The following is a 23,021-nucleotide window of genomic DNA, read 5'->3' on the forward strand; positions in this document are numbered from 1 at the left end:
GAATATTATGTGAACAAATATGGAAACCTGTTGAGAAGTGTAATACTTTGCTTGCACCTCATTTTCTAGTTTTAGTGTGTAGTTCTCTTTGAAGTCTACAACTAAAACAATGGTATCTAGTGGAAACATATCCTTGCACAACTTGAATTGAAAATGTAGCCATCAATCTCTATGTGTATGCCTTGCATATTTGTAAATAGTCTTTTCATGAAAAATCTTCATGAACTCATACACTACAATCTTTTCAATGACTAAATCACATCCTTTACCCTATTTCCCATCTTTTAGAGCATATGTCATTATCTTACATTTTCCATAATCTACTATTTCATTTCCAATTGCATGTGTACTGTCCATATGTTCACAAGTTGATAAAAGTTGCAAAGAACCACAAAATAAGCATGTACCATCTAAGCATGATGTCTTGTAAAATTCTTTGTTGTCTCCTATTTCACATAAAATGTTGGATATGAATGCCCTTGAAGATCTAGGTGGCTCACTCATGTCAAAATCCTACAAAACAAACTTAGAATGCAAAAATACACATATATACCTAAAAACATCAAAATGGTTAGAAAATTCAATATGTATCCTACAAAAACAAGTTGTGCATGTGTGAGTTATCTTCACATAAAAAGGTTTACTCATCTCAAAAAATATTTGACTTATTTGAATTTGTGGATACATACCAATAAATTTTGCAAAAAATTGTGTTTGAGTTGAGTCCAAAAGATGTTTCACATGTGGGTCAAGATTTTGGCTACCAATCTTCCTTCTTACAATATCTCTTTGATTAGGGAAAACATGTGTTATTTGTCCAAAAATCTTCGATCAATGATTTTAAGGCTTTACTAATTTCTTTATCTTTTTGTGGTAGTCTACCACTAAATGTTCATAACTCATTTTTTGTTGGATCTTCCAATCTCTCATGCCTTCACATGGCTGCCCTTAGAGTACCTCTACCAATTTTCAATGTTTTTCTTTTCTTTATCATGAGTTGAGCTTTCTTTATTTGGGTACTTGCCATTGTCGATGTAAGTACTCACTAGTACATTTGCACCCATTTTTCTACCAAAGTTTTTGACCAAAGATATGAATACTCATTATTTTTTGTTTTCATGCTTATGTTGGTCACCAAAAAAAAAAATCCCAATTTGGTTGAAATTTCAACCAACATCATTTACCCAAGTTAAAAATATCTAAACTATTCCTAAGTTGGTGAAAATTTCAATGAACTTGGGTTATAATACAATTTGGACTATTCAAAATTAATTATGAATATCTCTATTATGGGTTATGCATAAATTTATGCACAAATGCCCAAGACAAGAAATTTCACATAGTTCAACATGCATTTTTACTAAACTTTGGTGAGGGAGTACTTGGGATATGGTTTGGGTGCCACATCGAACTTTACTTATCTTGGGTTCACTACATTTTTTCTAGAGTTACATTTTGTAGTCATCTCATCACTAATTTTGGTGAGAAATTAATCCTAATTAAACTCTCTGAATGATCCTTACTACTAGTACATCATAAACCTTGAGTACAAAGTTTGATAATTTGTTAGACTTCTTGTTCATTTTTTGTTACTTTACTCAGTCATCTTATCACTAATTGTGGTGGGAATTTAAACCTGATTCACCTCTTTGAACATTCTTTACTACTATTACATAATACTACATTGGGTACAGAGTACAAAGTAGGGAGAAAGAAACTTTGGGGCACTGGAAGTGATTCATGTCCAATTTGATCATAAGATGTTAGGTCTTTGTTACTGCTATTACTTTTCTTCAAGCAAATAAAATGATTTTGTGGGATAGGGTTTGCAAGATGAATAATTGCTTAATTTAACATTATTCATGTTTGATTGTTTTCTTCTAGGTGGCCATGAATCATGGTGTTCCTCTAGATGTGGTGAAGAATGCAAGAAAAGTAGCAAGAGGCTTCTTTGAAGTTTCTATTGAAGACAAGTTGAAACAAGGTCGAGAGAAAGAAAAAAGAGATCAGATAGCTAGTTAAATCATTTTAACTAATTTCTAGGTTTTTAAATTAAATCACTGTCTATGGAAAATGCAAAATTCTGCAATTGGTTTCTTTTTATGCAAAGGATTGTGGATCATATTCTCATTAGGACTTAAAAAGCTCTTTCTTGCATATTTCAACTTCCCATGCTTACATATTTTGGATGCACTACCATATTTCCTGCATATTACCACCATACATCAAAGAAATTAGGCTTGTATACAATACAAAACTTCAAATATGTTTTCTAACTTCAAGGTTCAAAGGTTCTTGCATATTCATCTCTTATTACTTCTCATACTTTATTGAATTCCTATATATTGAATTTTATATCCTTGTTGCACATATCAAACTTCAAATACTCCTTTGTACATATTAAACTTGTCATACTGTTCCACTCCATATCACAAGCTCTTCATACCTCCACACTTTTCATGCGTTACCAATTAGTATTTATGGACTACTCATGCTTTACTACACCAAAGTTTACATTAATGTAGACAACATGCTAACATTATTGATAACACTTAACAACTTTTGGGAGCAACACTATTGGAGAAGAGTATGGGAGCATTTACCTCTACCTTGATGCCATATCTTAGCAATGGCCACCTATCCAATTTTTTAGACATGGCATGGATGCCTATGCTAACCCCTGCACCATAACAATAACATAGCCCCATGAATATCAACTGGGCCCTTGAGCTCTATGGCGTTGTTAGATATATGTATCATCCTCATTCACCATTGCATTAATTAAAGTCATGTCAATAGTGACGGTTCTAGGGAAGGTTCCTTGGGTCAATAGTTAATGAGATTTGAAATTGTGATCTTATTCAAGAACACAAGTCCTCTCAAGTCCTGTGTCATAAAATAAAGGACTTATAAGCACTTTGAAAAGTATAATAGATAATAGACAACAAAAATATTGTCCCATTTTATTTCTATGACACAAACTACCTAATAATTACTCTTAAAGTACAGTTCCATAGTCATAATTTGTCCTACACAATAAGCCATAGAAGAACATAAATACAAACAAAATGATTGAAGGTAACCATCAATCACAAAAATATACAACATAAACAAAAAATGATGTGGCAATTAAAAATTTGTTGAGAGCATAAGATCAATGAATATTTCTTATTGTATCCCAGTGGAATAGATGTTACATAAACCATATTCAGCTAGCCTTCATGAGAGAGGGTTTCAAGTCCAAACATCTCAGAGCATTTTCTGTAGTAGACATAATGGACACAAAAAAACACATTAATATAGATATATATATGAGGAAACCATTGTTCACTGACCATTTTCCTTTACATGCTACTACATTGTTGATTTAGATTGAAGTTAATTCACACTGTTAACATACCTTGAACACTATCATAATAGTGTAGTTATCATTTTTTCATCATTGTTATATATACATCCCTTTTACAACCTTTTCATACTCGCCATACCAGTCTCCAATACTATTAGAAGGACCTCATAGGCTTATCACATCATGACAATTCCCTTTGAGCTCATGGAAAGATTTGAGACCTCAGTCTTCTTAGTGCGGCTTTTTCTATGACATAATAGACCTCTCTATTTTTTCATGTCCTCATAATGGTGTCCTCCATGACTGCTCTAATGGATAGGTCTACTTTGTCTTACATATACCAGTCCACTACTATTCATTTCAATTGCAATGTCTTTCTTTTAGGATTACTGATTAATGTTCCATCATTTTAAAGTACTATATTTGATGGAAACAATAAAAGATAATATGTGACTATCCTCATTACAACAGTCTCATAGCCTTTAATTGTTTTTTATTTTACCTTCTAAGGTTTTCAAGATCTATTTCTACTCATTAACATGTTTTAGACACTCATTCCATTATTTATGACTTTAAAACCTATACCACATTTAGTTTGATAAGAATGTTTCCTCTTAACTTTATAGTGTTATACTTGACTATCAAACCATCCAAAAAATTTCATGAATACAATAATGACATATTTTCTTTCCAAGAAGCATGGTACCATTAGCTTGCTTATCTTTGTTATTTGAAGGAATTGAGTCAAAGACATGTTAACTCTTTCTTTGAGATCATTTTTGAGAAAAGTAATTTTAATCTCCATTCGGTTTGTGTTGCCAAAATTAACAAAACTTGAATGGTGGTCCATGAAGTTTTAAAATAAAAATCTCCTCATCTTCTATCCTTTCTTTTTGTTTTGAAAGACTCACTTGTACCAATGGATCTAGAGGACCTAATCGATTCCCAAGATCCTTTATTGAAAAAGGCTAAATATTTAATGTTGATTGGTTTTCTCCATGCATCAAGCTTTTCAGCTTGCTTGTGATAAGTTGGTTTTAAGTCAAAAGCAATATTGATTTCTTGTTCAAATTTCTTATGGTGAAATGAATTCTTTGGATTTTATGATATTTTCTTAAAATTATTTAATTCTATATCTCCTATGGGCTACAATTCTTTACTATAAATTAGTGCATTTAAAAAATGTGGCTTTGTTGAATTTGTAGCTACAATTATAACTAATGTCCTATGTAGAACATGACCATCAATTATACTACATCAATGAAAATGTATTTTAACATATTCTTTGATAGTCTTCTCCATAATTTTTTGGTGCCACTTTTAGTGGGCATGTATTCCCTCAAGATTAGTAAACTTTATGTGCCTTGTATCACTACCATCTAGATTTTGTGGTGGCTATTTAACTAGATGAAAATGAAGAATTATTTTAGAAAGATGGAGAGAGAGTGTTATTAAAAACATTAAATTTGGTACCCAAGACCAAATGTTTTTATACAATGACAAAAGTTGGTCTACCTTGAACTGTTAACTATTATTTTATTATTGCATTAGTCTTTTATCTTTAGTTGACTAAATTTTTTTATAATACTTATATGTTATTTTATATACTCTTAGCTACGAATAATGAAGATGACAACAACTAGATTAACTGCCTAAACATTACCACATTTGCAAAGAAAGGGGGATCTACTAGAATCTCCATTTTGAGAAGATTTGGCATTTGTAAATGCCTAAGAAGATCTACTAGAGTCTCTAGTTTGAGAACATTGGGCATTTGTGAAGGCACTAAGGTCCATGTTGGGAAAAACATAGAGATGAAAATGAGGACATTTTATGCTAAGGCACAACCATCAATCAATACATTCAACATAGAAGTTATGTGCACAGGGTAGCCCATAGACCTATAATTAGAGAGGTTATTTATCATTAAAACACAACCAGGAGTTAGATATATGAACCAAGTTTCCCTTAAAAAAGTGTAACACAATTATTTATAACAATCTTAATCTGCATACCTCATTTCCCACATGGAAGTCCTCAAGGAAAATGGGGCACTCACTACAATCTATAGGCACTACCTTCATCTGAAATTTCAGAAGCTCCTAAATAATGCTTCAACTGCTTCTTTTGCATTTTACTCATTTTCAATAAAAAGGAAAAGAAAAGAAATACTTGTTTAAATAAAAGAAGCTAATCAATGTATAAAAGAAAAATTATTTTCTAGGGTTATCTAACCACTAGTCTACTACATCATAGTCTTTTAAAGAATACTTGAATTGATATAAAACAATGAATTTCAAGTCCATACATTAATTGAATTAAAATTACATGTATGCCCCTAACCTATCTTCAAGTAATATAACAATAACTCCTTCAAAAAAATATAACTCAAGGAAACACTAAATTCTACAAGTTCCAATTATAATCAATGGACTACAAAAGGTACTAACAATAAATAGAGTCTTACTACTGTTTATATTGAGACATTTTAACAAAGTACATATTAGTGTAGCCTGATCTTCTATGGTGTTGGGAACATTTCTAGTGGTTAAGTTATAATATAGCAATATTTTAAGAAGTTATAAGTAGAAGAAAATTTGGAGAGACATCTGATAACAAAAATTTTAAGCTTGTCATCATGAATTTGATGAACAAAACAAATCATTTCTGCCCATTGAATATTCTTGGTATACCAAATATTTACATTCTATTAGAAAAAATAATATTTACTTGTAGAAAATGAGTTTAAAACACTTTCCATACTTTACTCATTACATGCATTTATGCTCTAGCAAGTCCAAGAATATGATGAACACCTTTAGCTCCCTATTTTATCTCAAGCTTCTTAACAATTTTCCATTGCTGAGATGGGGATTGCTGTACAATTTTTTGTACTCTTATTTTTTATATTCTATCTTTACCAATCATTGCCTTTGTATTCGTCAAAACAAGTGGACTATTTGAACCTATATATACATATATATTTAATTTTGATAAAATTTTGTGATCTCATATGAACACATAAAAGAACTTATTCCAAGAGCCCCATTGGTAAATACTATCTCTGCGAAATAAGGTCTAAAAAGTAATCTCCTATGGGAAGGTCATTGATAATATAGCAAAAATCTCCATAATGAGTAGATTGGTAGATCTAATGCATAGTCTTCCAAGCTAACAATAAGGTTCCATTGTTGACACCATCATCCTTAGGTAGGCATGTTTCCATTGATGCAATTTCAAACAAACCACTACATTTGATGGCAACAATAAAAGATAATATATGACTATCCTCATTGTGACAGCCTTGCAACCTTTAATTATTTTGTATTTTACCTTCTAAGGTCTTGAAGATCTATTTCTACTCACTATGTATTAACACCTTTTAGAAACTCATTCCACGATTTATGACTTTAAAACCTATACCACATTTAGCTTGATAAGAATGTTGTTTCTTAACTTTATAGTATTATACTTGAGAATGAAGCCATCCAAAACTTTTCATCAATACAATAATGAAATATTTTCTTTCCAAGAAGCATTGTTACCTAAACATTACCACATTTGAAAAAAAAGGGAGTTCCATCTACATGAAACACATAAGTGTAGACAAAGTCTAGTTGGGGTCAATAAAACCATCACTGGGTGTGAATAAAGCATAGTTCAAAGATACCTAGTGAAGGTTATCCATCTAGGCCTCACAATACCATGAAGAGAAACTTCGTTTCCCCAAAAGAAAATCCTACCATGGACTTCATGTAAAAAAATAAGGAAAACCTACTGTCTACTCCATCCTAAAGATAGAAATGATATAGAAAACATACTAAGTGTATGAGTTCTTGATACCCTGTATGTTATTTGGTGTTTACCAGCTCCATGAAATAGCATAAGTTTTGATATTAATCTTCATATAGGTTGAAGTTGTATTCGCATGGTCTTTTATTTTTGGAGAATGATAACCTCTATAAATTTATTTTCAACTCCATCCATTCCAAAATAAATGCATTTCCATGTTCAAAGATCCCTAAAACAAAAGGAAAAAAAATCTTATCCTATGTGTCTTCTTATTTGGGTCTGAGTTTCCTTCCAATATAGTCTTCCATTAATTGTGCACAAGTACTAGCTACCATGATATTACAGACATAGAGCTTAAGAAAATAATTAAAACCCTAATTGTGTGTATTATCTCACCAAGGTTAAATTCTTCATTCATTAAACTCCCTTGAAGAGACCTACAACATGCCTTTGGCAAGACTCGAGAGAATGCAGAGGTCACAAAACTTCCTTTTTGACTATCTATACTATTAGGAAGTATGGGAATGTGGAAATGACCACATCAAGATATTCAAATAACAAGTGATGCAGCAAGATAGGGTGGTGGCATTAAAAAAAACAACAAGAGTTTGTAATTTCAGAGGTTTAGGTACTCTAGCCTATCAGCAACCTCTGATGCTGAATTGTCAAGGCTTTCAATATATCATACAATGATGGATTTGGTTTTATAGACTCACAACAAAGACTCTATTACAATTCCATACACCACTTCACAAAATCTCCTCAAACTAAACCTAAAATCCCAATACTATGCCTATTTGTCCTACTACATACTTAGAATATAATAATTCTACCTTTTCAAGGAAATTGACAATGTAATGATTCTTACTCATGCCCTATTTGGTGTACTACAACACATCATATACTTCCTTTTTTTTTTTTTGGACTAACATAATTAACCTTGATTGGTGCCCTATTTTTATGCATAAAGGTTGACCTATTAACAAAAGAACTACATGAAAAAATCCACCTAGCACTTCCTACTATTAGACAGTGTTTTCTTATACCATCAAATGGTCAATTCCAAATGGAATTAGTCCCAAGAGTTCTACAACTACTGATCCCCAATTTTTGACTCCAAACCCAATTTTTCTAGGGCTTCCTTAATCTTCACTCTCCACCCAATCTTGCATTCAATTGGTGATTGATTCACCTTTACTTTACTCTATTTAAACATTCCCAAGCATAAAATCCACTCCTTCTTGGCTAGCTCATTCATTTCTAGACACGGAATTCAATTATATTTTCACACTATTCCTTAACAGTGATCACTTCTATCAAACACAAATCTACATATGCATAGTTAGAGTTTTACGATACATGTTAAGTAATGTCATTCCATGAATTTTAGGCCTCTACATTCATGGAATGACCTTCATTCTCCCTAAGGTATTATATCAACAACAAGTTTCAATAAAGAGTTGTTTCTTGTTCACCAATACATAACTTGATCCTTATTCTCCCCCCATAATAATAGAGACTTCTTCTCTCATATGAAAGACCCCCTATAACTACTTAAGAAATTGACTCAACCAACTTCCATTTGTTGAGTTGAATGTTAAGCATACAACCTAAAACTTCTCAATCCCTAAACTAGCTATTACTTTTTAAAAATATTTAATTTTTAAATAACAAAAATGGCTTTATTACATGTGCCACAAGAGAAGAACAATAAGGAAGATATTGATGCTCCTATCAACCTGTTTCTTAAAAGAGCTGAGAAAAACAAAAAGTAGAAATGATGTTTTCAAAATGGTCTTTAAAAAACCTTGTTGGATAATGAAAGAACTTTGTTTTAAGTAATTATCTATGAATGTTGCGTATTAATATTGATTTTTACTTTATGTTAATGAATATTGTTATGTGTTAATGAAGTCTTGATTAGTACTGTGTATTAATGAATTGTGTATCATATTAATGAATGCTATGTGATTTGACTAATTAAATGTTATAGTTCATAAATGGATGAATGAATGAATGATGTATGTAATTAGATGATAATGGGTAATTTAGATTGATGTTAGGGGGAGAGGGTGAGGCCAAATGAGCTTCCACTTTCACATGGTTGGCCTATTTAAGTAGAGAATATTATAGTATTCTCGAAACTAAGTGAAGCTCAAACTAACATACCAAGGAATCGCAAAACATAAATCCATCTACCTCACATCTTCCCATCCCAATAAGTTATCTTTTCCCCCACTTTTTGCATATTAAATATTCTATTATTCACAATCTTGATAATGGCAGCCTCCATCTTGTCGATAAGTTGTTCCTATCCTATCCTTTTATTTTTAAAAATGTGTCTATTTGTCTCCTACCATAACTCCTATATGACAATAGATGGTGTTGTAGTCCACAGGCCACCATACAAACAATCCTTATTTTGAATAGACATTTGTCTTTGGTCTTAGATATTTTGTAAATAGGTAATTATAGCCCTCCTTAGTGTTCTAGTTTGCAATAGTTATTTGACAATTGCTCTAAACAACCTCAACCCCATTATAAATCCACAAACCATAGTTGATGAGGACTATTGGAGCAACCTTCATTATTGCATCCAAACCAAGGTAACCTTCATATTTAATTCCAAGCCTCTATTTCAGTCTGATATTATATGGTTTTCAATATAATGTAGTGGATAAAAAGAAATCAATTGCATGAATATTGTTTGCTTAAATCATTGGGTGACATTTGTTAAATTTGGAACAAATATTCTTTGGGAGGTATTACATTATTATCTATGAAGCAATTTCTTTTGCACTAATTCTAGTTGCAAGATATAGTTTTCTTATTTGTATTATCTACCATAGTTGAAAGCTACTTTTTGATAATGGCTTTCATTAATGAGACAATAAATTATCCATTATAAATGTTAGTTAACAACAAGGTGCTTCAGGAATTAGATGGTTGAAAATAAATACTTGACTTTCAATCCTTAACTTGGGATTTTCCCTTCTAATCCTTATCTACAAGTCAGATGGTTGAAACTAAATACTTGGCATTCAAGTCCTTGACCAATTTCTTTTCATTACAATAAATAGAAAATGACAGACCTACACTTCCAATTCGACTAAAAATGTCTTCACCCACTGAGAAAAACTATGATTATGATTTTACTAGTATGTTGATAATATCTGACTGTGAGTAGTATCAACCTTTTTCATAGACTATTTTTAAAGAAAGTTGGGCTCTTTAGTATTTGATGTTGATTACTACTATAGGAATTTATGTCACATTTTATCAAGTTCTTTTTTCTAGCCTACCTATATCAGAATTTCTCATCATATATATCTTTGATTGGAAGTATATTCTAACCTCATTTTTGGGATTTGTGATAGAGCCTCTTTTCAAGGACCCTCTTTTTCATTAATTTTATCTTTGGAAGCCTTTGCTAGATTAGAATATACATGAATTTCCCTACCCCTACCATGAGCTTTTCAATTTGCAGTGTGTTCTCAGATATCTGCAAAGTGATGGAATTATCTAATCCTTGTCAGACCATTGTTCTTCAATTCCTTCCAAAGCCAAGGAGTCAAGACTTTCATAGCATCCATTCTTGGTGTTAAGGCACTAGTGATATGAGAATTATATTCACTTCATTAATACAATGAATAAAAAGAATGAGTAGTGTTATGAGAATTAATGGATGCTATATTAGTTAATTTAACAAGAATTTATATTATCTTTTAGTTGTATGTAAATGCACAAATTATAAGCTGTGAAAGCACTTCACATCTCATTTCTACATTTTTCTTTATATGTGTGTCAGTAATATTTGTGGTGTGGATAGCATTTGTGTGTGAGGTGTGCTGATGTTGGGAAGAGTTAGTGCCCTTACCAAGAATGGCAAGTGATGGAACCATTGACCTTATTTTTTCTTTAGTGCATCAAAAGTTACAATGGTACGCTAATATATGTCATTTCTTTTGAAAATTGATAGATAGCTCTTTATCCATATTGTAAATATATGTTCTTTTGAGGAAGGTCTCTCTAGAATAAGTGGTTAGTATCATATAATAGCATGTACACTAGCTACAACTATTGATTGGGTGAAATTATCTCAATCCCACATGTTTAAAATTTATTCTACTACTAGATTTATAGTAATAAAATATGGAAACATTTCTCCAAAGCTGTTTGTGAGAGTATGTTTTATTCCTAAGTTATCAGTTCAAGTTTGATTTTTGGTTTGTGGATTTGGTCAAATGTTTCTTGATGTTTGTGTTTGTTGATATAAAAACAAGAAATATACACATTTCCAGCAATAATTACGTTCAAAAGTTAAAACATGACATGATATTAATAGTCAAGTTCGGATATCTTTATATATATTCCAATAATAATGTTATTTAAAACAATAATGTTAAGTGTCAACAACTAGTCATCATTGATCAAATATTATATAGGTCATGAAAAGTATTGTTACCATCCATTTTAGATAACCATCTTCATGTAGGTCATTTGAGTTGGGTTTACTTGACATGAGTTGAACAACATTCATTTGTGATTATGAGCTCTGTAGATTGTTGTCTCAAATTTCAATAGACTGTGAATAACATTTAAGATAACAACTTGATCATCATCATATCCATGGCTTTCATACATCATGATGATCTCTCTTATGATACCATGTCTCTCATTTGAAGTTTACCATCATTGTAATGATGGCTTGCCAGTACAGTGTTTGTTTGGTGCTGCAACACTGGGTCTTTATGCATATCAAGACTACTTCTTTTTGAGTTTAAACTTTATAGGATGTTGAAGTGTGTCAAGGATTTGGATATCACTGGCCTTTGAAGTTTACAATCACTCTCATGATAGCTTGAGATACCCTAGATAAGGAAATTAGTAAAAATTTTGAAGTTGGTTTCGAAAATGGACTTTGACTAGCATAATAATTTTTGATGTGTTTTCTTTATCTAGATTTTTTTTGTTGATTCTTTTGCAATAATTTTGAGAATGAAAAAATGTTGAAGCTGATTATCTTGAATAATTGAAAATTTTCCACTACCAAGCATTACAATCTATAGAGAATATTATGAAAATTCTAATTCCTTCATTTCTTCAAAATAAATGTCCAATTAGAAGTTCATACTAGGCAAATTTTGAATTTCTAAGACTACAAAAGTCTAATTTTAAAGTGCTTTTAAACAATTCTGGAAGAAAAACACAACATCCAAACTAGAATTCCATCCACTCATAAATAGACAATTCTAAAACAATTTCAAACTTCTTAGAACTACTCGAGATCAATTTTGGAAACCATAACAAGTAGTTTGAGCATAAATTATGCAATTTGGTAGTACAAAGACTTTATTAACTCCAATTTTTGCACCCAGTTTTCTTTTTTGAAAACCCCAATGGATGACATCAGCTGTAATATAGCTAGTATGTCTAGTTGAGAGTAATTATCAGTCTTCAATTATATTAAAGGTGCCTGATCTACAAATTTCTCAAGCAAGTTTGCCTCTGCAACTGGCATCCTCTTTGAAATCTCATTGTATGACTTTCTTGGGCTTATTCTACTATTGTATTGTCTAACCCTACAAAGAGCTCCATTTTATGCTTCTTCCTGAGGAATTTGATTTGTCTCAACTCTCACCAAAATTCTAACACCAACAACTCAAAGAATTAGATAAATCGTTGCAACTTCAGTGAATAGCAGGCTAGGGTATGATTATTTGCTTCACTTTATAAATCATGAACCATTATAGGAAACAATGACCTTCCATTCTTCTCTAACCTAAATCATTGGTACATTAATAATTGTTGTGTTTTTTTCCATTAGTAATGAATGTTTGACCCATTTTCTACAATAGTTTTGTTTAGCTTTTCATTAAAAGTTTGATAATTCTTTGGCAATATCCTAACTCTAAGATTAGTTGTTTTTTTAAGTCATAATCATCACCCCATTCAATTTTCCATTCAAGATAACTATCCTATAGCTTATGGGTGCTCTCTACATGGGCAACAAGCCACTTTTAAAAGTTCATAGCAAGGTCCAAAAAAATTCGAGTGTTTTACTTCTTTGATTAAAGGAACAAAGCATAAATTATCCTTTTGTAAATCCCATCACTTTTGAGACATCTACACTTTTGTTTTTAATTGTTATTTTTTGTAGAAACTAATATTTTAGACACTATAGTGTTTTAGTGTTAGAATTCAATAATGTTTACATTAAAATGAATCTAAATTCTCATATTGTTTGGTAGTATAATATTTTCCTTGTTTGTTTAAGACCAAGAACATCTATAAAACTATTCATTTTGGTTTTCCTTCAACTTATTTTGTAGATGGTTGATTTAATAGTGTACAATAACATCCTAATTCTGTGTGCCTTAAGAACCATAGGTGTAAAGAAAATTTCCTATAGTTTTCTTTGATTTTAACCAAAGAAAGATTAATATTTTATTGCTAGCATACAACAAATATTGTTCTTGGCCTTTATGATGATCGGTTTTCACCAAAGTGGTGATGCTTTGGGTTATTTGTATTTGGCTAATGCTTCAACTACTTTCCCAAGAGTATGCCATAAGTATGAGCATCAACATTTAAATTTTAGTGCATGTGATTTGTGGTTGTAAGATCATGCATTATCTTCTAAATATTTTCTTATTTTGAATGTAGCACTAAATCTTTTGGGTATATGATAGCATCCATTTTTGAAGGATAGGATTTTCAATTAAATGGTGAATTTCCTACTAAAACATAAGATAGTTGATAGGTGGATTTAATGCTTTCTATGTGACATACATTATATCTTATCATAGTGTTGAAGGTTTAAATAAATATATCATGCATATATCAAAAAACATTTGTAATATATCTTTTAAACCTACGCATACATGGATGTTTATTTTCATCAGCCTTTTGTAGGTACATATTTACTATTTACTCAAAATTGTAGGATTCTATAATTCCATTTTCATTTTTTTATTTTTCATATACGAAATCCTACACTTTTTGTTGATTCGCATGTAGCTCTAGCAATGATTTTACAACAGTATGTATGATCTTCCATATCTTTAATTTAGAATTCACATTTATTTCAATAAATCTATAATGGTACTAATTAACACTTTTAAAGGATCTTACACATTTTCTAATGATGTCTATTAATATTAGAATCAAAATTGTCAATATATGCAAGAAAAAGGAAATAATTTTGTATTTCTATTAGTTTGAATGCCTTTTTCTATTCCAGGTTAGCATTGTGATGGATCAATTGCTAAGACTTCTTCATCAATGTGGATTGTCTCTTGAAGATGTGGATTTTGTCAATTGTGATGGTAGTATCATGAATAAAATTTTATTGGAGGTAATCTATTTCTCTCTTATTGCAATTTCTTTTTTATGGTATTAGTGGATGTTGTCTAATACATCATGATTAATTCAAGGGTTTTGAGGCTTTTAAATGTTTGATGTAGAGAAAATGTAAAATGTTCTTGATTATATTCTGAAGACTAGTAGTAACTGATTAGGTTGCATTAATAATGTATATGCCCTTTTTCTTATATCCCATGTAATTCACATTATTTTTCCTTAAAATTATATTAATGTGAATACATATGTGGCCCTAGCCTAGCAACATTTGAAAAAAATAAAGTATTATAGTAGCAACTATGTTAGTAGCAAAGTCACTTAGAGCAATTAACACTACAACCATACCACCAAAGCCTTACAAACTAAAGAAATACCATAGAACCCATAGCTCCCAATCTATGCAATACTATAGATAGCCATACCAAAATATGAATGGATCTACAATCCCCATGAGAAAAATGTAATTCTGTAAAAAAAATAGTAAACTCAAACAAACCATAGAGAAAATAGGAAGCCTACCTTAAAAGATAGTACCCATAACTCATGAAGCATCATTGTGCATAGGAGCACAACCCAAAAACTTGTACCAAGAGGTGTTCTAATCCATCAAAACTCCATAAAAAAAATTATTCTCTGAGACATCAGTAACTCCCATCAAAGCAAAAATAGTACCATTTGTAGAAATTGCATCATGAAATTTAATGTCTTTGATATTTTCTAACTATTTTAGGGCCCTCTTCAACATCCAATTCTCCAGCAATGACATTAGATAACCTAAATTTAACTCCAAAGTGCTATCATGAAATGAGATAAGTGATCAATGATCATCCATGTTGAAGTGTTGTCCTAAGATCTTCTTACAATGCTTCTAAGGCTTGACTATAAATAAGCATTTCATGGATATCATCTTGAATCTTTTTTATTATTGTATCTTGAATGATTAATGTACCCATATTGTCTTACCCAATGATTAATGTACCAATTTCTTGTATGTTGCTAACCTTAAAAATATTGTTATAGGGCTTGAACATGTATCATCACCATGATTGTGGCTATTGCCATGTCAATCGAAAAGGATTTTGGTGCACATTTCTAGGTGATGGAATGCAGATAATATCATGAACATGACCATCATCACATTCTACTCATAATGAACTAAATGTAATTGTGCAAATTTTTTCCATACATATAAATGCAAGTCTATTCAATTTCATACAGTGCATAGTTATGTCCAACTAGTTAATTGAATTTTCTATCTCATAACTATGGCCAATTTAAGGTAGCAACAATGCTTTATGACAAGAATATTTGTTGAATTAGCTTTAAAAATTTGCCAAAAGTGGCTTCAAAATATTACTAATTAGAAGTATTTCTTGATTGCTTTTTTTCTCAAGTAAGCTTCATGGTTCTCATTACAAAGAGTGAACCTACTATATTGTTGATAGAGCACCCAAGAGCATGAGTATTATCCAAGTGTGTGTTAGAAAATGATCACTACAGGAGAATTATCTAAGTTTGTGTTAGAAAATGACTCTTCTATGCAATCATCATTCATATGTACAACCTTACATGCACAAAATTAATGGTTGAACTAGAAAAATGGACAAAAGGCTTGACATATCAAATAGTTTTGGTTATGTAGAGTTAAACTAAAATTGGTCTCCTAGATATGGTTGAGCCTTTAGTGCTAGGTTGCCACTATGGGCCTACCAAGAGTAGTGCAGCAGCATAGGATTGTTTATCTATAGGTGCCAAACTCTAGGCCACAACTAGTTTATGACATTACTTATCAGGTTGAATAATGATGACATAAAATTAGTGTACTCATTCTATCAAGGAACAAAAAATTTTGTACAAGTTTGTCAAATAATAAGCTATTGTTTCATACAACAAACCAGAACATGTAACTTAGATACTATAGAAATTTAGTCCAAGTCTTAATTAGTTGAGTTGACCATGGAAATCATTATGATATATATAACATCTAAATATATTATTGTTATTGTTTCTAGTTTTAGGTTTTTATCCGGTAATTTCAGTTGACATTCAGGTTATTGATGAATTAGGATTTATGAGTACTAAGTCTTTGGATCTTCTTGTAACAAACTTGTACAAAAAAAAAAAATGAGTAAGGAATTGCTTTAATTTGTAAAGAAACAAATATGTAAACCAATTAGAAAATTCATTAGTGTATTACAAGTATTGGCTTTGTAATAGACACCTCTATTTTTCTTTTTGAAAATAACTTCCAGTAGAAAGTAAGATGCAATGTAAAGTCCTTCACACTTCAATAGTTCTACTTTTGCTTACATTGTTGGATGCTTTCATTTCAAAGAATACATGTCCATGTTATATATTTTTGTTCTTCATTGTTCCATGTTATACTAAGCAATTGTTTCTTATCCAAGCCATTTAATTTGCAACCTTTTAAATCTCTACAAAGATAAAGTTGGAGCAAGAGAATTTTTCTTCTCAAACGTGTACAATTAGAGGACACATTTGAGAAGAAAAATTCTCCTACTCCAACTTTATCTTTGGAGAGATTTAAAAGGTTGCAAACTAAATGGCTTGGATAAGAAATAATTGCTCGCTATAGCATTAAAAAAATAAAATTGACCAAACATTGGTAGAAATTTTGACCAATCCTTGATAGCTTTCTACCAAGTATTGGTCAAAATCTCCACCAATTATAAAAGAAATTCAACCAAACATTGGTGGAAATTTTGAACAATATTTGATAGTTTTCTACCAAGACTTGGTCAAAATTTCCATCAATTAAAAAAAAAAATTGACCAAACATTGGTGGAAATTTTAACCAATTCATGATAGTTTTCTACCAAGACTTGGTTGAAATATCCACCAATTATTTTAAAATTTTGTAATGTCCCCTTTCTAGCATTCATAGCATGATGTTGTCGTTAGCTTATTTCCCCACAATCCCGTAGGCTAACTAGGACATTAAAGGGGATTAGAGGCCATTTGGCCTAGACAGTTTCAGTTGCAGGTCTTTCTGAGGGGTTCTGAGGCAACTTTGGGCATACTTACTATTTATAGTAAGTCATCTTGGACATGGCCGAACATTCAGTCACAGTGGTATGTCGATGCTAATTGTTTAAAATCGACAGGAAGACTTATTTATCATTGATAAGATTTGTTATGCATTGATAAAGCCATTTTATAAAGTTAAATTTAAATATTTAATTTTATTAATGCATAGACTATAGTTTGTGGGAAATATTTAAATTAAAAGAGTTCCCTTTATTTTTATAACACATTGGAGACATAAGGTACATAAAGGGAGTTATGTTTTATCCCACATTGAGAAAACAAAGGATTGAGCTCTTGTGAGAACACTATAAAAGAAATGGAAGAGATTTTTTTTTGTATACTTGGATGAAGATTAATGTTATGTTGCTGGATATCTAATTATCGGGCTTGGAGGATGGAATCCCTCTTTGCTAGCATTCTCTTCGTTGTTGAAAGACACAATCAAGAGGATCAAGGGTGTTTTCACTTCAGGAAACACACTGGGTTTCATTTGGGGCGTTTGCATAAAGAAATTTACAAGGGTTTGAGGTGCAGATCTGAAATTAGATATTGCTATAGTGCCGCATGAACAGTATTTTGCTACAGTCGGCATGAATAGTATTTTGCTACAGTACGGCATGAACAGTGTTGGTATCAAGTTTACTTGTTTTTTCGGCTGATTAGAAGTTTGGAGAGCTGGCCGACTACATCTGCAAAATACTAGAGCCACTAATTCCAGGTTTCTTCTGTCAAATTTTGATATTTTGCATAATAATTGTTGAATACAAGTTTGAATAGTTGTTGCAGCCTTTAAGGCAGTTGTAAGTGCACATCTACATTTAAAAATCACCCTTTATTAGCATATTGAAAGAGTTTCCAGATTTTTCATATACTATTGAATGTGTGCCAAGTGTTTGTGAAAATGGTATGATGTGTATTATGCATTTTAATGTCACTTCATAGTTGTTCATAAATCTACTCATTGGAAAGAAATTTATTGAGGAAATTAGCTTTATGAGTTTGCATACAAAGTGTTTGACAATATTCCTTAAGTTAAATTTTTGCAAGTCAAAGTTCAAATCAGGGGAGGATAGTACAGTGGTATCAGAGCTATAAGTCTTGCCATCTTGTGGAGGTCTTATAGGAAATTTGGAACTGGCAGATAGAGGGGAAAGTGTTTGATGAAATGTCAAAACACTAAAATCAGAGCATTTATGTTTGAGCATGCGACAGGGGCCTTATAATTTCCTCAATACCAGAGCAAGACAAAGTAGGAGTTCAGACCTGCAAAGGAAACAGTCTAGTTCATCCGTACAGGGGGGTATAGAATCCAGTCATATAGACACAGCGGAGGTATTCTTTGATCAAGACAGTAATATGGGTGACCGAGATGACAGGAATACAAGATTAGGTGGAGGCAGGAATGCCGGTCCAGAGCCTGGAGAGGAAAGATTCTTACAGTTATTAGAGACCTTGGTACAAGGTCAGCGAGTAGTAGAACAAAGGGCACAGGAACAGAATCAGAGATTGGATCTTATGATGCAGATGATGGCTCGTCAAATGGGGTTGAATGCTAACATGGGTGGAGGAAATAATCAGAATGGTAACAATCAGAATGGAAATGATCAAGATGGGACACATAATGGAGATGAACAAGTTGTTCGTTCATGCACCCCAGCGAGCTAGGACAATGAGTTCAAGGCCCATGATTCCTACATTTCCTCCTAGAGCTCCAGAGCAGCTCGTACCAGAGCCCTAGATTACTGATATACAAGACCAGTTGAGGAGAGATTGGGAAGCCGGAGGGCCAGATTTTACTGCTGCAATTACCTTTAGGGAGTATATGGATGTGTGGATGAAACATATGCCACATGGACATGACAAGAACCAGAGCTATGAGCTACGGAAGAAAGTAGGGAGACTTGAGTTACCATATTATGATGGCTCAGGAAATTCTACAGCAAGAGCTTGGGTTCAAAAGCTTGACACATACTTTCAATTGAACCCTATGCCCGAGCAAGAAGCTATTAAGTATGCAGCAATTCATCTAGATGGGTTAGCACACGAGTGGTGGCATCATGGTATGGTCACTATGGGACATACACACATTACCTCATATGTGGAGTTTACAGAGAGGCTGATTGAACATTTTGATTGGAAGGATCCAGAACTCCATTTCAAGGAGTTAGCTCAGCTTAAATAGTGGGGATCATTGGAAACATACATTTTAGAGTTTCAGAAACTTGCAGTGTTAGTAACAGATGTATCTGAACGGAGGATACTAGTTCTATTTATGGATGGGTTAGCTGATCCGTTGAGAGGGTGGATTAAAGCTCTCAACCCTCCCACTTTGCAGGAAACCATTAAGAAAGCTCGTGACATGGATTCCTCTTCATCTTCAAAAAATAAATTCCAGGCAAAGAGTTTCTCTTCAAGGAATGATAAGGACAGGAAACCTTTTCATAAAGAGGTTCAGTCAACTAAGGAGGAAAGTAAGAGGTTGGACAATGAGACACTTAATGATCTCAGGAAGAAGATGCTTTATTTTCATTGCAGGGAGCCTTGGGATTTGTCACATAAGTGTCCATTGAAAGCAAAAGCTAAGCAGATGGAGTACTTTTCAGCCGAAGAGTCAGTAGATGGATATTCAGAGCAGTCATTCGAATCAGATGGAGATGATGATAGTTCTTCACAGGAGGAAGCACACGGTGATAGCACGATAGCTCAGTTGTCAAGTATATAGGAGGCCATCACTTTCAGAGTTAGGGGAACCTTGGATGGACAGAGAGTTGTGGAACTCATTGATACAGGGGCGACACATAACTTCATTGATGAGAAGTTTGTGACATGCAGAGGGCTACATACAGAGGAGCATAGGGGATTTAAGGTGATGGTTGCCGATGACTTCAAAATTGAATGTACCAAGAAAATCTCCAACTTGCAGCTTTGTTTGGGAGATTATGACATGACAGGAGATTTCTTTGTGATCAACATTGGTGATCAGGATATGGTGCTTGGGATGAACTAGATGAAGTCTCTGGTAGAGTTTACATTTAACCTTGAGAAAATGGAAATGAGGTTTGAGGAAAATGGTAAGAAGATAGTGCTCAGAGGTTTGTCAGATGGGAGACTTCGAGTGGTGTCACTCAAGTAGATGCAAAGTTTCTTTAGACATGATCAGGTGTAGTGGGCAGTAGAGTTTAGAGTAATGCCTGAGATGATAGAGCAGCATAAACTAGAGTATCCACCTAATGTACAAAAAATAATAACCAAACATACTAAGGTTTTTGGTGAGATACCTCCAGGGAGACCCCCGGATAGGGGAATCGAGCATGTTATTGAATTAGAGGAAGGGGCTAAGCCAGTTATCATCACACCTTACCACCATCCGAAGAGATATAAGGATGAAATAGAAAAGGTAATTAAGGAGTTGATTGACATAGGGCACATATGGCCAAGCAAAAGTCCTTTCGCTTCTTCAGTAGTATTGGTGAAGAAGAAGGATGGTACAATGAGGATGTGCATTGATTATAGGGAGCTAAACAAGAAGACAATCAAGAACCGATACCCTATCCCACGCATCGATGAGCTTATTGATGAATTGCATGGTGCATGCTACTTCTCCAAGATTGATTTGAGATCCGGCTACCATCAGATACGGGTTAGAGAGGTGGATGTGGAGAAGACAACTTTTAGATGCCACTATGGACATTTTGAGTTCTTAGTCATGCCCTTTGGGTTGACAAATGACCCTACCACTTTCCAGTCCTGTATGAATAGAGTGTTCAGAGATTAGTTGAGGAAGTTTGTGTTGATATTTTTTGATGATATACTGATATACAGCCGTATGTGGGAGGAACATTTGAAGCATATTGATACAATGCTCATTATTCTAGAGAGGGAGTCATTATATGCCAAGATGAGTAAATGTGAGTTTGGGATGACAAAGTTGCTCTATCTAGGGCATATTATTAGTGCAGGAAGTGTTCGGGTTGACCCAGACAAGATCAGGGCCATTCTGGATTAGCCACCACCGAGGAACACTTCACAACTCAAGGGATTTCTCGGGCTTTGTGGGTTCTACCGCAGATTTGTGAAAGGATTTTCACAGATAGCAACACCACTTACAGATTTGCCACGAAAAGATAGTTTCAAGTGGTTAGAGAGGGCTCAAGATTGTTTTGACAGGTTTAAGGAGCTGATGAGTACATGTCCTATTTTAGCCATTCCAGATTTCACCAGGCCTTTTGAGCTGCAATGTGATGCCTCGGGAGAGGGCATAGGAGCTGTTCTCATGCAAGACAAATATCCCATCGCATATGAGAGTAGAAAATTATTAGGTGTGGAGAGAACCTATAGCATCTACGACAAAGAGATGCTAGCAATCATGCACGCGCTAGCTAAGTTCAGGCAGTACTTAGTGGGAAGCCGATTCACAGTATAAACAAATCATAATAGCTTGAAACATTTCCTTGGACAGAAGGACCTTAATGACAGGCAACAGAAATGGGTGAGTAAATTATAGGCCTATGATTTCGACATAGCCTATGTCAAAGGGAAGAAAAATATTGTTGCAGATGCTTTATCTAGAAGGCCTCATTTGCTTGCTGTTGGAATAGTCATGGATGATTGGAGAGAGATGATCTTGGCTGAATATGCTAAGGATAGTTGGGCATCTAGCATTATTGAGGGAGCTATTCAAGATAGTCGATACACTGTCGTAAATGATCTGATCATCTACAAGGAAAGGATTTATTTAGTACCCGGGTCTGCTATGAAGCAGAAGATTTTGAGGGCATGTCATGATTCACCAATGGCAGGACATCTCGGATTCTTTAAGACATATCGACAGGTGAGAGAGCACTTCACTTGGAAGGGACTCAAATCAGAGGTGCTTCAGTTTGTTAGGGAATGCCCTGTGTGTCAGCAGAACAAACAGGAACATTCTTTTCCAGGTGGTTTACTATAGCCCCTACCCATACCAGAGAAGAAGTGGGATAGCATTTCCATGGATTTTATCACAGGCCTCCTCAAGGCACAGGGTCAGGATTGTATCTTTGTTGTGGTAGACAGATTGACGAAATTTTCACATTTCTTTGCAATTTCCTCTACATATTCAGCAGCACAAATAGCAGAACTATTTTTTCAAGAGGTATTCAGACTACATGGGATACCACAGAGCATAGTCAGTGACAGAGACAATAGATTTATGAGCCACTTTTGGCAGGAGTTGTTCAGGTTATGTGGAACAGAGCTCACTCCGAGTACCAGCTACCACCCCCAAACTGATGGGCAGACAGAGATAGTGAACAAATGGGTTGAGGGGTACCTTCAAAAGTACATTGCAGGAGAGCAGAAGGCTTGGGTGAAGTGGCTACATCTAGGGGAGTACTGCTATAATACCTCTTTCCATATGTCTATTCAAATGTCCCCTTTTATGGCACTGTACGGGTATGATGCTCCTAATTTTTTGGATTTGTTATTTGGGGAC

Source organism: Cupressus sempervirens, chromosome 10 (assembly GCF_028749045.1).
Source record: "Cupressus sempervirens isolate cs-2001-9-10 chromosome 10, ASM2874904v1, whole genome shotgun sequence".
Lineage (NCBI taxonomy): Eukaryota > Viridiplantae > Streptophyta > Pinopsida > Cupressales > Cupressaceae > Cupressus > Cupressus sempervirens.